General features: G+C 42.1%; 1 long non-coding RNA gene across 1 annotated transcript; it reads right to left on the reverse strand.

Annotated features, from left to right (window-relative positions):
• Window positions 1-300: 300 nt before the first annotated feature.
• Window positions 301-9640, reverse strand: LOC115527437. The gene is made up of 3 exons (XR_003972934.1): window positions 9290-9640; window positions 6164-6437; window positions 301-863 (listed from the first exon to the last, which is right to left on the reverse strand). It is a non-coding gene; the product is annotated as an uncharacterized LOC115527437 (long non-coding RNA).
• Window positions 9641-10720: the final 1080 nt, after the last annotated feature.

Below are 10720 nucleotides of genomic sequence, written 5' to 3' on the forward strand. Positions count from 1 at the left end.
ATCTGCCTAAGAACAGAGCATAAATTTTTCTTCCTGATGGTTTTCTGCTTCCTCCTCCCATCCCAGGAAGGAGAGCACAGCCCTTATCACTGGAGACAGAGATGGCATTGAGATGGGTCTGCATAAATAAACCTTATTAAATAACCTTATGTAACATTAGTTTCCCTTCTTTATATACCTTCCTGTGATTTACCACCCCTAGAAACCCAAACTCCTCTTCCCTAAAACCACAAAATCTCCTCTACCTTGCTGCCTTCTCCACACCCTTAATTAAAAAAAAAAAGAAAGAAAAGGGAGAAAGAAGAATGAATATAATTTTACAGTAGCATGGAGTTCATTGTCCCTCTAGGAAGCAAGGGATAGAATAAAGTCCGTGGATACAACATGTTCTCTGAAATAACAGTGAAGAAAAAATAATTTAGCAAATTCTATTTATTTTCACAGCCAATTCTCTCCCCGCAGAATCGAGGTCTAGAATCCTGATATCAAATTTAGCAATAGCAAAATTCTTTATTTTCCAGGATAAAGAGGTTTGGGAAATGGCCAGTGGAATTTTCCAGTTCAGTGAGCTACAGGGGGGAGTGTACATTGTTACACAATTGCAATGAAGTTTAGTAATGAGTATCACCATGGAAAATTAATAAAAGCTCAGTATAGTCCAGCCCACTCAAGTAATTGTCAATTAAGGCTACAATCAATACCGAGGTAATAGCTCATGAACAAGGATAGTTGGGTACTTACTTCATTAATGTCGCAAATCGATGTTCACCATTTGGGAGTAAGTACAGAGAAATGAGCTCATATATTGGAGGTAATCATATTTGGAGAATTTGCCAGCTAGAAGTTGTCTCAGGGATCAAAGTCTGCAAATAGACAAATGTCAAGGAATGGCCCAATCTGGTTAATAAAGTGTTCTTGTTACTAGAAGGTGGAAACTTCTTTGTACCAACCTTTGATGCTGAAATCCTTTGAAAGGAGCTTAGTCTTTTTCCTACACTTGATCAATTTCCTTTTCACCTTGAGACCACTACAGGTATTTTTGTTCTTCTTATGCTATTAAAAAAATGGCCATAGATATATTTCTTCCGCAGTCTTTTGTAGCACCAGAAAACCCTCCCTGAGCTAGGTCTGTTTATTCAACAGGCAGACCTTCAAGAGATGTCTGTCTAGAGAAAAAGCTCTTCAGGGCCCTCATTTGTTGGAACTGTGTCTTTGCCCTACACCACCATCTACCCCCCCCCCCCCCGCTGACTACAATAGCACTTAAAACAAATATGTACATAATATGAAGTTAAAAATGTATTCCTAAGCCTGAAATATGCCTAATGAAAGAGCCTGATCACATAGGGTATCCCAAACAGTGAATGGTTTTTGACCTTCCTATCTAAGCTAAACTCAGTACAAATCCAGCACAATAACCATGCTGATAAATTCCACCACCCCCTTATTCTCACCCAAAGAATTTATTTTCTTGACCTTGTTGTCTGAGAATTTATGGATGTCTTTCTTGCCTCATATTCCTCACCAGAGTGTGTAGCCTGTGGCATCAGATAGGTCAGATGTGAGCATTTCACAAAACCCTTGTAATGTTGTATGGAAAAGAGAGACACAGTGACAGGGCTGGGGTCACAAAGTTAGCGACAGGACTGGGTCAGAGGGCCAGGAAGGGATTTTAATGGCAACCTTGTAGATTTGAGGCTTGACGGGCCTTCCACACCCCTCACTGCTTTCTGAGGCATTTCATGAAGCACACGTGTTTAGAGCACTTGCACTTGGGACTCAAGGAAAAGCAGATATATGGGCCAAGTGGAAATCATAGGTAAGACTTAGCCTTCAATTGAAGAGCATCTCTTTAATAGAAAAGTGGGGAAGAAAAATAGTAAGAGGTGGGGAAATGAATGTTTATGGGGCACCCACTACTAGTGTCAGGCACAGGGCCAGGTGCCCCCATAACATCATCTCCTAGCTCTCACCTGAAAGGCAGGAGACAGGATTTAAGGGCCACCTTGTGTGGCCTTGGAGAAGTCCCTTAACCTTCACCAAGCCTCTATTTTCCCATCTATAAGCAATGTCAAGATCCAACAAGACAATATGCACTTGGGAAAAAGATAAAGCTCTCCCCTCAAGGGCTTGATATCATCAGAGCGTAGCCCTGGTTATGTCTGCACACACAGATCTGGGTAGAAAATCCAGCCAATTTAAACCGTGTTTACAATTCAAGAATACCATTTTAAAAAGAGACATTATTTTCCTGTTTCATTTCGCCATGATTTTTCTTTTCCAAACCAAGTGTCCTCCCCCATGAAGAAACGACTGGGAGTTTATACTTAACCTAACAGCCGTGGAAGCATCCGCCCTTGCTAATTCCGGGGCAGCTGTAAATTGGGGCACACACACGCAGCCAAGGGAAACCATTTCCTTGTCTGTCACCTCGTATGTCAGCCATCAGTCAGGAGCATGTTTTTATGGCCCAGGAAATGGGGGACCCTGGTGGAGCCGCCAGCGGGCCCTGGCCGACCCCACCACAAACTGAACACATATTGTGAGCTTGTCTGCCGGGAGATGCTTTCTTCACAGAGTTGAAATATGAGGTGTTTACTATAACACTTCATGAAGATTCCCCCCTCATCACAAATCCCTCCTCTCTGGAGGCTTCTCTCCCCCTCATTTTGTTCTAGGAGGGTAGACGGTTGCTCCACGGAGGGCGTGAGGGGACAGTGTCCCCTGCATTCTGAGTTACTCTTTCCTGAGGTGTGCAGGATGTATGCACGTGCCTGGCTCCACCAAGCTCGAGCACTGTGGGGTCCCGCCCAGCTCTATGTTCCCTTGCTCCCCAACCTCCCCCATCCCTCTACTGTTCTAAAGTGTCCACATCAGCACACCATGGATCAAAATTCCTCCATGACCCGGTCTCCTTGATGGAGTTTTGTTCAGATATGCCTAGATAATGCTCCTGGGGGGGCGGGGGGGGTGTTTCAAGAAACAGCTATTTGAAACTCACAACTGTGTTGTCTTAGGGGCGTGTTATCTACTATCTTACAGAAAATCGCTTTATGAAGATTCATTAAAAAATTTCTTTGCCCCAGTGCTAGAAAGAGCTGGGCCTTTCCTCAGGCCCTGGCTTCTTGTTATTGTTCTAATTCTGTTTCTGTGAATCTACCAGCTGAACTTTGTGCACTTTTCATTGGCTGCCCAGAAGACTTTGTAATTCACCTCTATTCAAAGCTACTCATTAGGGGTGTTAACCATTTACTCTAACCCTTATTTTATTTTATTTTCCTTACCTTCACATTCTTTTCCTCTGACTTCCTCATTTTTTTCACGTTTTTTTTCTTAAGTGTCTTTATTTTGAGAGAGAGAAAAAAAAGCAGGAGTTGGGGAGGGGCAGAGAGACGGAGACAGAGAATCCCAAGAAGGCTCCGTGCCATCAGTGCAGACAGAGCCTGACACGGGGCTTGAACTCACAAACTGTGAGATCATAACCTGAACTGAAATCAAGAGTCGGGTGCTTAACCCGGTGAGCCACCCGTGGGCACCTCATGTTTCAATAATATATGTAGCCCTGTACGAAATTCAAAACAGCTTTTGAATTGAGTGGAGTATAGACACCTAGAAAGCAGATCCTCAGTTCCAACATTTATTGAGCGCTTACTCGATGCCAGGTACTGTGCTTGGTCCTGAGGCATGTAGATTAAAGTAACCCACCCGGCTGCCCCTGGGGAGTCCAAGGCCTGGGTTTAGTGTAGTGTCTTGTGCTCCTCAGAGGCTGGAAGCTTCCACCAGGCAAACCACGCTTATGTGGAACGCTGAGGATGTGGGAGACAGAACCATGACAAAGAAGGTCCACCTCCTCTGGTTCTGTGGCTTCTGGGTCACCGGTTCCTTCCCACACTTCCTCCAATGTGTGGGCATTGGTTTTCGGAGTGCTGGCTATTTGTGTCTCTTTTCTCCAGGTTGCTCAATCTCCAGAGCAGTTTGTAGCCACGAACACAGGCCTAGAGAAGGATCTCAAGGAACATTCGCTGACCAGATGGATGGATGCAGGAATGTCGCTTTCCTGCTTAAATCCTCCAGTTTTTAACATCACGCTTAGCGTATACTCCAAATCCCTTGCATTGGCCTGTAATGAACTTCTTCGTCTGGCATCCATCTATGCCCTCAACCTTCTGACCTCCTTGCTCTGCTGACAACCCTCCTCCTGTTACCATTCCCAGTGCTCGGAAGGTTTGCCTCCAGGATATAGTAAGGCCAGATCCTTCTCTTCTTTCAAGTCTCAGCTCACATGTTACCATTTGAGAGGCTTTTTATTCCAATGAAAGTAGCACCACTGCCAGCCCCACCTCCATCACTATGGATTGAATGGCCCTGCTTTCTCTCCTTCATACCACTCATGTTGACTGCTGGTTCCTACACAGACCACTGAAATAGCCTGCTGATTGCACAAAGCCAAATTTATTGCTTAGTGCAGTAAGAGATACCGTTACTTTGATGGAAGGTTTCTTAGAAGGAAGAGGTCAAGGGTGGAATATTGATAGGGTTTTGAGGGTCTAATTTAAGGTGGGTCTTTAAATGTGGAGTCCTGATTGGAACTGTGCAAAACATGTGATATAATAGTCTAATAGTCTAGGACTGATCAACACAGTGAAGTGTGGGCTTTGGAGAGGACTTGAAGAATATTCAGCCTAGTTGGGTTGTTCAGAGAAGGGGACGACTACCCTGATGAGGGCTAGTGAAGAGTCTGCTGTTCAGATAAATGGGTTTTCAGCAAGTTCCTAACACACACAGGAACATTGTTTGCAGCCTCATCTTTTGGGGGTCAGCTTTTGCAGAATATTGCAGTCCTGTTAATGCTGAGTACCAAATCGTTTAATCACATTACCGTGAACATAAGCTGTGTGGCTATAATAGTTTTAGTTCTCATTCATCACTTTATAAAATTATTATGTTTATTTATTTACTCTTTTATTGTCTGTCTCCCCATCACCACCTACACACAAATACAATTTCACAGGAATGTAATTCTCTTATCACATTCATTTCTGTATCCACAGTACCTACAATGGGACCTACTAAAAGGATACTTGCTGTAAAATTTGAAGAAAAATGAGGACTTCGCCAGTGCTCGACACCAGAGACCAGAATGCTGAGTCCTGAGTTGTCGACTACTTGCTCTAAAGTTCAAGCACCTCCTTTTCCATTCAGCAGGAACCTGTGCAATGGCAATGTGGGTGTTGTGTTTGGGCTAGGGTGCTCCTGGGATCGAAGGAGTTCATTTATTTATTTATTCACTTAATCAGTAAGCATTTCTGGAATCCTTCCTATGGGTCTGGCATGGTTCAGACTGTTGCATATCAAGCATCTGATGGCTAACTACTGTTTGTAAAATAGAAGGGTCTGAGAAGCTCTGTTCTAAATTCTCTGTATAATGGGAATTAACATAAGCACTTTTTAGCCATTAAAAGGCCTGCTAATGGAGAATATTTAAAGACAGGAAAATATATAGAATATATATATATATATATATATATAGTAGATAGATAGATCTAGTGATATTTGAAATAAAGTATTTTATATGCATACACACATATATACACATACATGTAATGTTATATGGAAAAAGCATAATAAAAACCTAATATTTAGATTTTGGTATAATCTAAATTTTATAAATATATGACTGACAATAAATCACACATACAGATGTACATATGGAATAGACCAAAATGTTAGCATGTTGTCATGGGTTAATAAATCTGGGTGGTAAAATTATGACTGGTTTTAATTTGATTTTTTGTATTTCTCTGCATTTTTTAACAGTGAGTGTATGCTTTTTAAAAATGGTGTTTGAAAATGTCACTTTTCTGTTTGAAGGTGGAAAGAATGGGAGAGTTGCCAAATACATGGTGCCCAGTTAGATTTGCATTTCAGACAAACACATTTTTTTTTTTAGTAGAAGTATGAACCCAATATCACATAGGACACACGTATGCTAAGAAGTATTCATTGTTTTTCTAAAAGTTCCATTTAACTGGGTGCCCTGCACTTCTGTTTGTTAAATCTGGCAACCCTAGGGGGCAACCTCCTTGGGAACTTTCACAAACTTGTTCCCTGTCCTCCCTGCACACACTCACCCAGCCAGATTCTGATGCATCTCCTTACCTACCTGTCAACATTCAGAATTTGAAATCTCCCAAGGTTGTCCCAGAAACCGGAGAATGAAAGTGGCATTGTAGAGGGGTGCTGTGACCTGAAAAGGCTCTGAAGGTGTTTCAGTCACGTCTCTCCTGTTCTTTCTGGTAGAACTTACTGCATTGCCCACTATGAAGACAATACTTTTGGAAGATGCCTTTCTGACTGTGTTCCGACTGGGCTGTTCTCATCACTTTCATGCTCATGAAGGCACTACTGGAGCCACTCTGCAGGAAAGGGTAGGAAGGCTGCAAAGGAAGTTGTTGAGGCTGCTTGAGGCTTCTGGCCCTACAGCTAGTCCCCTGAATCCCTGGATCTCCCAATGACACTGGCATGGGGACAGAAGGAGGGTTGCCCCCTCTTGCCTCCAGAGCACAACTGTCTCGGCAAAGCCACCCATTAAAGGCCAGGAAGCTGACTGAACTGTTCCCCTCCAGGTTTACCACCAAGGCCAAGGAAGAAGTGTCTTTCTTCCAGAGGACAAATTTATCCAGAGAGAACAGCCCTCTCTCAGGAATGAAGTATCTGGGTGCCATGGCTAGGATTCATGAATCAGCCTGGCACTTCTGGAGAGCTGTGAGGCATCCATAGCATTACTTTTTTGGGAAACCATTGCAAAAGACCTAAAATAACCCCATGAGGCAACACCTCACAAAATAATACTGGAGATGCAAACAACTAAACATTAGCCAGGATTTGTAAACACAGACTTCAAAAGGGTGATAATTAATAAGGTGTAGGGCAAAGAGCAATAGAAAAGAAACAGCAGGCTTTTAAACAAGGCCCTGAACCCTCCAGGCCTCAGTTTCATCACCTGCAAAATGGATGGGTTGAACAAAGTGATGGGAAAGTGCCTTCTAATTTTGATGTTCTGGAACATTAATTTTGGGAATTAATTGGGGTGGGCAGTTTCTGAACCAAGGAAGCAGAAAAATGACTCAGATAAACCCAACATAATTTACTGAAGCTTTAATTATAGAAGGATTGGAGGGATTAATATTTCTCTGGTATTTATTTGGTATTGACCACTGTACATGTTAGATTGATGCTTTATAACAGCTTGTGAGGGTCAGTATTATTATCTTCATTTTATATCCAGGGGAATGGAGCCATAGGGAGGTTGAGTGACTTTCTTAAGGTCACAGAGCTGGCAAGTGCAAAGCCAGGATCAGAGCCAGGTCTGTCTTCTCCTGAACCCAAGGGCTGCCCACCACACAGTATAGACTATCCCTGGCTACCAGTGTGGCTGGGTTGGAGCCAAAGTTACCTGTTCCTGAGCTCTTACCAGCACCAGGTGAGATACAGAGATGGAGGCAGAGGGATGTCCATCCAGTAAGAACTACTCATCTTTCTGCTGTGATTAACTTACAAACTCTAAGTAAGAAATTGCCTACAACCAACTTTCACTCACCAGGGACAGATGCAAGGAGGTATGTTCAAGGGCCTCATCCTCTAAATTTCTCCTCATACTTATTGTCTGGCCCCTGGAATATTTTGAATAATATCCAAAGCTTTTTAGTGTGCAAGGAAAGAGTATATTTTAAATACTCTGAATCTCCTCTCCCCATCCTGTACTAAGAGAATAAAAGTAGCCTGTGAATTTCAGCCACAGACTGGTTTAATCATTTCTCATAAATAGGTTTTGACTGGGCAAGTGGGGGGAGATGTGGGTGGCATTTTTGCCTGAATGAAGTCACTAAAAGAGAAAAAGAGAAGCTGGAAAAAGGAGGAGTCAGAAAGTCTAAACTGATTTCAGAGTAAATACTCAAGCAAACTTCTTTGAATATGGTGGTCAATCAAATGAATTATTTGGCTACCGTGGGCCCTGATCTTTGCGGGCCTCTAAGGGCTAGTCACAAGAAAAATATTAAGTAAAAAGATTGGAAACAAGCAATAGCAAATAATTTGGTTGGGCAGGAATAGAAAATTTCCTTTATTTGTATGAGCAACTGCTATTTAAATAGTGTCAGGTACTTCACTTGGAGGAAACAGATCATTTTGGAGTAGATCAACCCTTTTGGCTGTGAAAATTTAAGACCAAAAGGCATTCACCATCTTGAGCCCTTTGGATGATGTCTTAAGTTGAGTTCTCCAGGATCAGACTCCAAGATGAGAGCCATGAGGAAGTGGTTGATTAGGGAAATGCTTCCAAAGGGAATGGGTAAGGATGGGGAGGAAGCAGGACAAAGAAAGGAAGGAAACCAAGCAAGGATATGAATTAGCTTCACCCTCATCCCACGGAGGAAACTTGGAGTGTTAATTTCACTTCACCTCCAACCTGAGGTGAAGGGCAGGGCAGAACCTTAGTGAAGGGCAATTGGGGGAGGAAGCTAGATATAAATTCCCAGACACTTCTAGCTCTAAGCAAATGCAAGCCACACAGTTCCACCCTCAGGATATTCCTCTGAAGATCCACAGGCGTCTTAACTATACCTCTTTCTATACCTCTTGGAGTACAGAACTAGTCTCTGGATAGCAAGTGGGTGAATCAGATGGATCTAGACCTGAACTCTTCCCTTTTGAAGATCTGATAAACTGAGACTGTATTTCAGCTTATCAGATCTGAATGAGTCCTACTTAATAGGAAAGGAAGTTCAAGTGAGAGGGAATTCACCATGACAACAAGATAGTATAAGTTTGTAGATGCCCCTATTAAATTATCTACCCTGGTATAGTGGGTTCACTTTGGGACATTGGCTGAATGTGTAAGGGCGGCTGTTATAACCTCAGGAGTCCAAAAGTAGAGTACATGTACACATGCATAACATTGAGATAGACTAAGGTCACCCTCAAAAAAGTACTATAGTCTCAGCTGCAAGTAACATTATAGGATCTGTAGGCAGCATTGGGATGGGAGAGCCACATCTTTTCAATGGTAACATAGTCATTGCAATGGCATGGGATAAAAAGGGAAATTTGCTAGTGGACTGGTCATATTCTGCAATTTCTCTCTGTAGAATATCTGAAAGGTCCACTAACTAGACTAAGTGCTGGTATTCTTGGACCATCCACCCAGGAGTTTCCAAGATAAAGACATACTCTTCCTGCTGATATGAACATATGGTGGCTCAATATGTTAATTTAACTTTCAAAAACATACCTGGTGAACTTCTGATTTCTGGTCCAACAAGTAAAGGGCTTGAAGTCTTCACTCATGTCTTCATGACAAGAAAAAAGCTGAACCAACTGAAAATCAACAACTCTTCTTAGATCCAACAGAGAATTGGGTCATGGGGGAAACTGTTGCCCTGAAAACTGGAGAGACCGATAGGTGAATTCAGAGAACCAGAGCTTACATGGAGCAGAAACCCTTCACTACTGCCAGTATTGGTAGGAATTTTCTAAACTATAATTGGCAAGTTGCTGAAGGTTCAGTGTGATAAGCATGAGAGGTTGAAACTCTGAGAGGGTCCAGTTTTAGGGGGGCCCCCTACATTTGTGAGTTTTGTCTCCATGAGTTCTACCAGGTTCTCACTGTGAAGACTGGAGAAAATCCCCTCATGCTTCCAGCAGGGGGAGGGGAAAATAACCATTTTGAAACACACCCAGAGTTCACTCTTCCCCTTAACAAGACCTGCCGTCAAAGGAAACTAACTTATAGTGTCTAATTTACTGTGGTTTTACTGAAGACTAACCACCCTGGGGAAAGGGAAAATACCCAACTCAGGTTTACTAAAAACCTGAAATCTAATTATAGGACTATAGATAAGTTCCCCTCCCCCTACACCTTATTACCACATCAATCCAGCTCCTGTATAATAATAGAGGATTACAGCTGAAAGAACTGCAGGCCTCAGACACTATTTAAAATGTCTAGGAAAACCCAAAATAACAAGGGAGACAAAAACAAGGACACTAAAAGATATTTTGGTCTCTGACACCACAGCTACAGCAAACAATAAACACCACCTAACTCCTAGCCAGATAAACATAAAACTTCACACTAAAGGCCTATCTAATTGAGTTCTTTTTGCCCAATACATCATGTCTGGTTTTCAGCAAAAAATTACAAGGTGAGCTAAAAGGCAAAAGAAAAAAAAAACCCCTCACAGTCGGAAGTAATAAAGTAAGCATCAGAACCAGACACAGACGTGGCAGAGATTTGGGAATTAAAATAACTATGATTGATATGTTAAGGTCTTCAGTGGAAAAGTGGACAATATGCAAGAACAGATGGGCAACGTAAAGAGAGATACTGAAGTTTTAAGAAGCAAAGGGAAATTCTGGGAATCAAAAACTCTGTAAAATAAAGGAAAAATGCCTTTGATGGGGTTATCAGCAGACTGGACATAGCCAAGGAAAAAATCAGTGAGCTTGAAGATATGTCAATACAAACTTCAAAAACTGAAATGCAAGGAGAAAAAAAATATGGAACAGAATGTAAGAACTATGGAACTTTTGAAAAAGGTATAACATGCATGTAATGGGAATATTAGAAGGATAAAAATGAGAGAAAAGGACAGAAGAACTATTTGAATGGTAATAATGGCTGAGAACATTCCAAATTAATGACAGTCACCAAACCACAGAT

Source organism: Lynx canadensis, chromosome D2 (assembly GCF_007474595.2).
Source record: "Lynx canadensis isolate LIC74 chromosome D2, mLynCan4.pri.v2, whole genome shotgun sequence".
Taxonomy (NCBI): Eukaryota; Metazoa; Chordata; class Mammalia; order Carnivora; family Felidae; genus Lynx; species Lynx canadensis.